The sequence below is a fragment of the Doryrhamphus excisus genome, chromosome 1, assembly GCF_030265055.1.
Source record: "Doryrhamphus excisus isolate RoL2022-K1 chromosome 1, RoL_Dexc_1.0, whole genome shotgun sequence".
Taxonomy (NCBI): Eukaryota; Metazoa; Chordata; class Actinopteri; order Syngnathiformes; family Syngnathidae; genus Doryrhamphus; species Doryrhamphus excisus.
Window position 1 is genome coordinate 14,514,314 of NC_080466.1, and position 10,856 is coordinate 14,525,169.

Genomic DNA, 10,856 nt, shown 5'->3' on the forward strand with positions numbered 1-10,856 from the left:
TTTATAAAATGTAACAAGAAAAAAACAGCAACAGCATTTTGCGGGAATGAAAATAATAGAAATGTATCAAAATATTAGAATAACGCTTTTACAACATTTTAGAAGATTTTTGAAGAATAACACAGTCAAATTATGAGGAAAAAATATATAATTTTATGCTAGAAAATTTAGCATAAAATTTAAATATTACAATATTACAAAGAGGACTTTTTTTAACGTGTGATATGAGAAAAAACACATTTTTGAAAAATCAGTAAAAGTTAAAATACTACAGGAAGAACACTTAAAAAAGAATGTTGAAGTAGTTGCAAAAAACTACAATAATATAATATTTAAAAATTAGAATAAAATAGCAATTATACAATAATAACATTGTAACATTCCATCCATTTTCTATGCCGCTTATGCTAGCGTTGTAAGAATGCTGGAGCCTATCCCAGCTCTCTTGGGGTAAGAGGCGGGGACTCAGTCCACCCTGGACTGGTGGCCAGCCAATCCCAGGGCACGTATAGACAAACAACCATTCACACTCACATTCATACCTATGGACAATTTGGAGTGGCCGATTAACCTAGCATGTTTTTGGAATGTGGGAGGAAACCGGAGTACATGCAAACTCCACACAGAGATGGCCGACGGTGGAATCAAACTCTGGTCTCCTAGCTGTACAGTTGTGTTGTCACTGACTAATGACATTAGGAAGGGACCAAAACGTCCGGAATCCCACGACCAATTCCTGAAAAACAGTGATATAGTGAGGGAGCAAAAATGGAACTGTGGTATCGCGAGGGATGATATCATGATTCTTGAACAAAAGAAGCTGGAGTGGGTTTTGATATGCCATGCCATGCATTTCAAACGTGACGGCGGGACGTCTCGTGAATGACCGCTCCGCGTTTTCTGGCTCGTTGCCTCAAAACGACTCTCCCAGCGTCACTGTCAAGCAGCGCCTGGGAGGGAGAGGATTTTCATCCTTTTTTTCCTGCTCCTGTTTGGAGTGGGGGATGGTAGCGAGGGAGAGAAATGGAGGACTGAAGAGATAGTCTGCAAGGCTTTGGCGGGGAGGCGGTGGAATTTTGCAGGTTGCCACGGTGAGCTAGTCCATAATGTTGCTGAGCCACTTAGCTGCCAAATGAACACAGCTTTTCTCTGCCCTTGGTTGGCTCCACAGTGGGGAGATTGTTTGTGTGTTTGTGTGCTTGCCCCCCCCTCCCCACCCCCCACCCAGCCGGATGTTGCTGTGCTTCTTTTAGCATCAAATTAATGCAAAAAACTATAAACTAAAACTATAACCAACTATAAACTATACTAAACTATAACCAATCGCAGGGCCCGTACAAGAGATTTACATTACATTACATTGAAAAAAAGTACAATGAAAAATATATATATATTATATATTATATTATATATTATGGCAATATTAGAGCAATATTATGGCAATACTATGGCAATATTATAGAAATATTAGAGCAATATTGTGGCAATATTATAGCAATATTATGGCAATATCATAGCAATATTATGGCAATATCATAGCAATATTATGGCAATATTATAGCAATATTATGGCAATATTATGACAATATTATAGCAATGTTATGGCAATATTATAGTAATATTATGGCAATATTATGGTAATATTATGGCAATATTATAGCAATTCACATTCTTGCAGGTATGACTTTATTTTTTACTTTCTTTTACTTTTTCTTTTACTTTTAATTCTTGTATGACTTTACTCTCCAAAATAATGAAAACTTCAATTTCTCATCATTTTAGTACATATTTTACCGTTAATATTTTAACTTCATGTGACAAAAATGACATTATTTTTCCCCGTAATGTTATGACTTTATTTTCTCTTTTTGTTGTTGAAATACAAATTTTGTTCTTAATATTTTGACTTTATTTTTGGAAAATTGCAGCTGCTTTTTCAAATTTTAATTATTTTTTCCAACTCTTTCAAACTTTTGAACATTATGGTTTTATAATGTTCAAAAACGCTATTCTTTTTCTCCCAACTGACCAACTGATTCATAAATGCTTCAAACTGCCTTTTTTTCCTTTCAAACATCATCTTGACAGGCGTAAATGGATGGGGGGGGGGGGGGGGGGGGGTGGGAGATGAGCACAGCGAGAGAAAGTATTGTATAGCCTGGTATCTTTTTTTCCGGACACATTAGAGTGAGAGGAATTGTATTAGATTCACTGGGAGGTTTTAGAATTACGCTTGAGTTTCATTGGGAGTCAAAGAGCTAAATGCACATAAGAGCTGCCATTTGGAGCATTAAGGCAAAATTAGCACCAGTGGACCTGACAGAAATTGGATTTGATTCCGAGGCTGAGGAGGATAGGGAGGATAGGAAGGATAGGAAGGATAGGGAGGATAGGGAGGATAGTGAGGATAGGGAGGATAGTGAGAATAGGGAGGATAGGGAGGATAGTGAGGATAGGGAGGATAGGGAGGATAGTGAGGATAGGGAGGATAGGGCAGTATTATGGTTATATTATGACAATATTATGGCAATATTATAGCAATATTATGGCAATATTATAGCAATATTATAGAAATATTATGGCAATATCATAGCAATATTATGGCAATATTATAGCAATATTATGGCAATATTATAGCAATATTATGGCAATATTATAGCAATATTATAGCAAAATTATAGCAATATTATGGCAATTTAATGGCAATATTATGGCATTATTATAGCAATATTATGGCAATATTATAGCAATATTATGGCAATATTATAGCAATATTAGAGCAATATTATGGCAATATTATGGCAATATTATGGCAATATTATAGCAATATTTGATTCCGAGGCGGAGGAGGATAGGCAGGATAGGTAGGATAAGGAGGATAGGGAGGATAGGTCGGATAGGGAGGATAGGTCGGATAGGTCGGATAGGTCGGATAGGTCGGATAGGTCGGATAGGTCGGATAGGTCGGATAGGTCGGATAGGTCGGATAGGTTGGATAGGGAGGATAGTGAGGATAGTGAGGATAGTGAGGATAGTGAGGATAGGGAGAATAGGGAGGATAGGAAGGATAGGCTTCAGATTTATGGAAAGTCGAGTATAGGAAAAAGGGAGAAGGGTTACTGTGTCAGGAATGGGAAGGAATTTTATGAATGCAGTCGGAATTCTGCTCTGCTAAATAATGCCCGGTCAGTGTGCCCAACCATCTGCTAATATTTCAACTCACAATATGACAACATTACTCTCATAAATTACGACTTTCCTCATCAGATTACAACTTATATTAATATTTTGTTTTTTTTTATTGATTTTATTCTTCTAAAATTCAAGCTTTTTTTCCCCTCATGGTTGCATTTTTAGAACGTACCATGTGCCAAATAAAAAACAGCCGGGGGGGGGGGGGGGGTACATTTATACTGCATTCCTATTTGACTTCATTTAACCATTTTTATGCTGGATTTGGGCCAAAAATCAATACAGTTTGCTTGGATATGAATATATATTCTTTGTCTAATAATAGGCTGTTGTCAAATGGGTTTGGGTTCTTCGAGGTTAAACGACGGTGCTTCAGCGAGCCACCATTAATGCATGGAACAATGAGGGTGCAGAGCGACACCCGGGGGCAGTCCCTGCAGCCATGGAGGAGGAGGAGTAGGAGGAGGAGGAGTTTGCTGATGCATGGGGATGCACCACTGATATCATTTAATTCCTAGCATGAACATGACAAGGCTAATGAGTGGCAATGAGAGCCTGGGGACCCACGGCGGGTGGGGAGGAGGGTCTGCACGGACGGCTTCAATGTTTGGGCTGGCGAGTTGAATGTTTGTATGCGGTAATCCCTCCATACGTGCTCGTTTGAAAGCCAAACACGGTTTTTCATGGTTAATAAAAGCATCTTAAAACATGCATAGATTTCTCTTTTGGGAGAACAGGGCGGCTGGAAGCCAATCAGACTGTCAACTATTGAAAGTTGACTGCATCAACCCCTCCATAATGCAATCCCACAGACACATTACACAGTCCTGGCAAAACCAAACATACATGGGTGTCCAAAATGTGGCCCAAGGGCCTTCTGTGGCTCATTGCAGAAATGCAACAAACATAACCGCAGCAAAAACGGCATAATGTCGTCAGAAAAAGCTAAGATATTGATACTTGGAATAAAAACACAAAGATTTGGCATCATTTCAACGTTTTTTCATTAGAAAAATTACTTTAAAAAAAACACGTTCTTAAGATATTTCTTATTGTTTTTTTGTTTTTTTACAAAAAAAAATCTCTGCCAAATTTCATACAATGCGGCAAAAGCAGGCTAGGCTAATAAGCAAGCCAATAAGCAGGCTAATACTAGCCTGCTACTACTACTAGTCGTAGTAGTAACAATCAAATTAAGAATAATGATGATAGTAATAATAATAGGCTAATTAATAGATTATTTTTACAAAAAAAAATCTCTGCCAAATTTCATACAATGGGGCAAAAGCAGGCTACGCTAATAAGCAAGCCAATAAGCAGGCTAATACTAGCCTACTACTACTAGTAGTAATAATCAAAAGAAGAATAATGATGATAGTAATAATAATAGGCAAATTAAAGATTTTTTAATTTTTTTAAATTATTTTATTTATTTATTTTGGAGGGGGGGGGTGGATTTTTTGGGATTTAAAAAAAATGTTTTTTTATTTTTTTAGAAGCAAAAAGGGAGGAAGACACAATTCCACAATTGGATGAATCGGATGGTGATTGAATGAGTTCATTTGAAGAGTCTGATTCATTTGATTCAAATTTTGAATCATTGGACAACCTTAAAAGTAACCATGTTGCTTGGTTCATTTGCAGGTCACATGATCTCAATAGAGCATTATTGGCGCTTTTGGGAGTTTCTTTTTCCAGAAGGCTTCATATACGGAATAGGTGCGTTCCATTACGTGTGTTATTAGCTGTCTCTTTTTATCTGTTTTTATATCTTTAGAACACAGAAAAGAGAAAGACATGCTGAGGATACAAATGCAGCCGGTGACGGACAGGTTAGGACGGAATAAAAAGATGGTGGATGACTAAATGATGAACTGGCTGGAGCGACCAGAGGAGATGCTGATGGATCCGCCATTGCTGGATGTGCGTTGGGGAGGCGGCGGGGCGGGGGTGGGGTTGTCTGTGAGGCGTGGGCTTTACATGGACGACGCGAAGCAAACGTCATCATATTTAGATGCATTTTTATGCCGTGGTTTGGATTTCAGTCGAAGCAGCTGCTTTACTTTAGGAAACGCCATGACAGCCTGTAGCCATTTTATTAAGAACTCCACCACAAAGACCTCCAGCTTCTCCTCCCCCTCCATCCCTGACAGCCCCGCCCTCTGTCCCCGGGGACGCTATCAGGACATGGAAAGGTCAGGGGTCTGGTAACCCCCCCGCACCCCCCTCCCACACAAGATACATGCTGACAAAAAGCACCTGCCGTCAAATTATATCTGTGTTTCAGGAGGTTTAGAAAAAAAAAGAAAAAATCATTTTATTTTTAATAATTGTCCATAAGCATGAATGTAATAATTTATCTTTCTTTAATACGTAAACAAAACAAATGAGTAGCAGCGGTTCTACTCCAAGTTTCTCACCTTATCAGAAGAATCAGAATCGCCTTTATTGTCATTGTATTGCATAAAAATTAATACAAATAAAAAGAAAAATAAGGAAAAAAATAAAAATAAAATAAGGAATAAGAATATAAATATAAGAAGTGGCAGGTGCTGTTCACAATAAATGTAAATATCGTATTTTCTGGACTATAAGTCGCTTCTGAGTACAAGTCGCACAAGGCCAAAAAGGTATAAATAAAAATAAAAATAAAAATAAAAATAAAAATAAAAATAAAAATAAAAATAAAAATAAAAATAAAAATAAAAATAAAAATAAAAATAAAAATAAAAATAAAAATAAAAATAAAAATAAAAATAAAATAAAAATAAAAATAAAAATAAAAATAAAAATAAAAATAAAAATAAAAATAAAAATAAAAATAAAAATAAAAATAAAAATAAAAATAAAAATAAAAATAAAAATAAAAATAAAAATAAAAATAAATCATTAGGTACAAAAAAACATACATAAGTCACACTGGAGTATAAGTCACATTTTTTGTGGGTAATTTATTTGACTACTACTTGACCAAAACAGACATTACATCATCTTCTTCACAGGAGGTGGGAACGTAGATGGAGCGCCCCACTTTGCCACCCCACCCCCCACAGTCCTGTTATTCCTAACCATTTTAACAACATATACATAGGTCTTTTTTCATCATGTGAAACCATTCCCAAGCATATAAACTTTTATTTATGTCGTGTGTGGACGTTCCCCGGACCAACACAGTAGCGATTTAAGCAAGACATCATTAAGCCTGATGACGGATGAGGTGATTAGCCCGAGCTAGCAGGATGCGTCGCTGAGGAGGTCCGAGCTCGCGTCTGAGGCTGGAAACACAGCGAGTCAGAAGGAACGACTAATTGCCTGAAAGCTATTAGGGCTAATGCACAGGGAAGGACTAATTGCTTTAATTAGACAATGTAATGTGTTTATTGGCTAAAATGTGCCTGGTTTTGAAAGTGGAGTGGCGAGCACGTCAGCACCTTTTTAAGTACGAGCGACGGTGGGAGGCGGGAAACGTGTCATGGATATTTATGAGCACGGTTGATTGCATATTTATTCTCTTGGGAATGTGTGTGTGTGTCGAGGGAGGAACAGCTGTCTGTCAGCGGGAATCAGTCTGTTCATTTATTTGGGGGAAATGACCAAACTGAAGGCTGGGATAAAAACATTATTTATTATTATTATTATTATTTATATACATTATAATTATTTTGCCTGACTTAAAAAAAATATTTTGGTCAAGATAGTTCTTCACGTCACAATAGTTCTCTTTTATTTGCATTAATTTATTTTCCGTCTGCATCAGAGCCCAGAGGGAGGTTGACGTCATTGCAGTACCCCAATTAATGCGTTACTCAGATACAATGGCTTATGGGAAAACTGTTAATGGTTGTAACTTGTATTGGTAAATTTTTCTGAGGTATACCTGAGGCCTGTTAAGTTGCTGTGTGATGAATTTAGTGAAGTGCTCTGAGATCCATGACGACACTGAACCGGACTTTTATACTCACTTATATAAAATGACCACCAGTGTACTGGTAGCTTGTGATTGTAGTACCTTGGAAATATACAAACATATACCAATACAAGTTTCAAATGAAAAAAAAATCAAACATTTGAAAGTTTTCCCACAATTCCCAAAGAAACTAGAGGATGTTCACCATCAGAGGGAGCCAGAGGACCCAGAGCCCAGAGGGAGGTTGACGTCATTGCAGTACCAGAATTAATGCGTTACTCAGATACAATGGCTTATCGGAAAACTGTAAATGGTTGTAACTTGTATTGGTAAATTTTTGTATATTTCTGCGGTATATCTGAGGCATGTTAAGTTGCTGTGTGATGAATTTAGTAAAAGTGTTCTGATATTCAAGACGACACTGAACCACACTTTTATACTAATATATATAAAATGACCTCCTGTGCACTAATAGCTTGTGATTGGCTCCTGCCAAAGAAAGATCTACCGTATCCTCACTGACAGTATTTAAACGATTAGTAGTACTTCTTAGCTAATTGAGAGGTCGCAAGATTAGAATTTAGCCATAAAAATGGGTGGTTATTATTTGTAATGATTTTCTACATTGTTCAATTTTTGAAAGCGAATGCTAACAAATGAATGCTAACCCTTACTAAAACGTTTGTTTTGGTTAGCTGCCTCCTTCTGTAATTCATAATTCAATCTTCCATTATTTCCTCCCTCCTTTGTTCCAAGCCAAGCTGAGTCCCAACTCGGTTTTTAGTACCTCAAGCCAAATAGTACTCCAATCTCGTGATTGTGGTCAACATTTGTGGTCAGGAAATAATCCGCAACTCGGATACGGATGTGGAGCCGAGGAAGTACCAGCCAGCGCTGGCGAGTGACGATGACGAGACTGGCATCCTGTCCTGTTAGTGCTGTGATATGCCAGGCGAGCCGCTGCCAACAAAGGCGACGCTACAAGCGACCGACACGGGAAATGATGTCTTTATCCAGCAATAAAGCAGGCGCAACAATAGCGTGTTTCCCTTGTAATTTGCTGCATGCTAATTTGTTTTCCTTGTTTTCCATTTCCATGCCTCGCAGGCTTCCAGTCCCAGAAAGTGATCACATGATCACAAAAAGGAAAGAAAACCAGTCGTTGAATGGCATTTATCTGTGTTGCAGCATGACTTTATAGGTTTATATATGGATAAAATCATATCTCACATCTTTGCCGAAGTCTGAAGCCGGATCTTCACGCTTACTGACAGTAATATTCCCAAATAGCCAAGTGTGGGTGGAGGTTTCTCACCCTTCCACTTGAGTGCAAGAATACCTGCTGCCCCGTAAGAAGCAATTTCCTGAAAGACACATGGACCAAATCATGGACCAAATTGTTCCCCCCCTCCTCTGTCTGCCTATTACTTCTGTGAAAGCCCATCCAGGCTTTCCGCAGGCGCTTTGGCTTGCATGAGCATCTATTTTCTGAGATAAAGACAGGGTGGAGGGGGTATTTTGGTCTGCCCTTGCGAGAAGGGGTGGAGGCCTCGTGGATGAGATCCAAGTGGGTGATGGGAGGAGGACATGCTAATCGATGCACCAAGTGGAGAAATGGCCAATAAAGACAGCGGAAATTCAGACAAGGAGAGACGGCGTCCTCTTTCTCGGATTGCACATCTGGGGGCTGGCAGGGTGACGAGCGGCACATGGCGCTGCCACCCCCGCACCCTGGTTGGCCAATCTGCTTGGCAGGAGTCGTTTGATGCAAGCGAGGACAGTTTGCAGCAAGAAATCGATTCTGCAATGGCATCCTTGAATGTTATTCCATTGGTAAGGCTAATGGTTTACAGTGGAACCTTGGTTAGCATCATTCATTCATTCTACATGGGCCCACTTGAGCCAAAACGGGCCTGAACCCAATTAATTTTTTCCCATGAAAAATAATGTAAACCCAATTAATCCGTTCCAGAATGCCAAAATATGTTTTATAGCTTTAAGATATGACATTTACACGCATAAAACAATTCAAAAAATGTATTTAAAAAAATTTTATTTTATTTTTGTCATTTCCAGAAATGCTGCAAAGCTATTTCCATGCGTACTGTCTGTTAAATTTTTGCAGAGCCATTTCCATGCATACTGTCTGTTAAATGCCATTTCCCTGCGTACTATCTGTTAAATTTTTGCAGCATTTCTAGAAATGCTGCAAAGCCATTTCCATGCGTACTGTCTGTTAAATGTTTGCAGCATTTCCAGAAATACTGCAAAGCCATTCCATGTGTACTGTCTGTTAAATTTTTGCAGCATTTCCAGAAATGCTGCAAAGCCATTTCCATGCGTACTGTCTGTTAAATGTTTGCAGTGCAGCATTTCTGGAAATGCTGCAAACATTTTTTGCGATCTTTCGTTTGTATTTTCTTTACCGGACAAACGAAAGCTCTGCATTCCGATGTGTATTTTTTTTTCATTTCTGGAAATGCTGCAAACCATTACAAGACGGAAATGTTGTTCATTTCAATTCAAACATTTATATTCATAGATCCTCGTATAATGATGGAGGATGATGAGGATGTACTTTAAAACGCTGACCCCTCCCAAGACTGACTGTGCAGCCCCCCTGCGGATGTTTCTGATTGGCTTGTTATCATTTGATGTATTCCGGTCGGGATCGAGTATGTGTCTGACGTACGGGATGCGGAATGAGCAAGAAAAATATGTCATGAAAATGGGCTGGTGATACTAAAGATACTAAAGGTGAGCAAAGGAAGAAAGGATGGGGGGGCTCTTCTTTTGTCTTGAGGTGCCGTCTGTTTCATTAGCACACCGGCCTGCCCCCCCCCACTCGCTGACTCCCCAGCTCCAGACGGTGAGCCCGGTTCCAGGCCTAATGGAAGCTCTGTATTCATTATCACCTCGGCATACGCCTCCGCACCCCCACTTGGCGCATGCAGGATGATGGGGGGGCCGCCGTAATTGATAATTAAAGAGCAACACCACAGCGGTCTCTGCAACCCTGCCGCAGGGGCGCCGCCCCACCTCTCCGTGTCCCTCATACGCACATAAACATAAAAAGGTTTTACTGATGCTGCGGTTAACCCACACATGACCTCATAAAAGATACAATTATTCATCAACTGTTCCTCAGCGCACCCACGCATGCACAGGGAAACGTTTAAAGAGACAACATCGTTTTACAGATTTTATTCATCACTTGCTCATTTCATCAACACATCATAACATTTACATAAGCACCATCCTAAACCCCAAAATAACTCATATAGTTGGTTCATTCATTCATTCATTCATTCATTTATTCATTTATTTTCTACTGCTTATCCTCACAAGGGTCACAGGCGGTGCTGGAGCCTATCCCAGCTCTCTTCGAGCAAGAGGCGGGGTACTGGACTGGTGGCCAGCCAATCATAGGGCACATATAGACAAATTGGAGTCGCCAATTATCCTAGCATGTTTTTGGAATGTGGGAGGAAACCGGAATACCCGGAAAAAAAAACGGGAAAGAAAAAAAGAACATGCAAACTCCACACAGAGATGGCCGAGGGTGGAATTAAACTCGGGTCCCCAAGCTGTGAGGTCTGTGCGCTAACCACTTGACCGCCATGCAGCCCTAATTCGTTCATTAGGAATTTAATTTAAATTAATTTAAAGAAAGCAAATAATAAAAACAAATATTGAAAAATCAGCAGTAATTTTACAAGAATAAAGTCAAAATATTAGTAGGAAAAATTGTAATGTA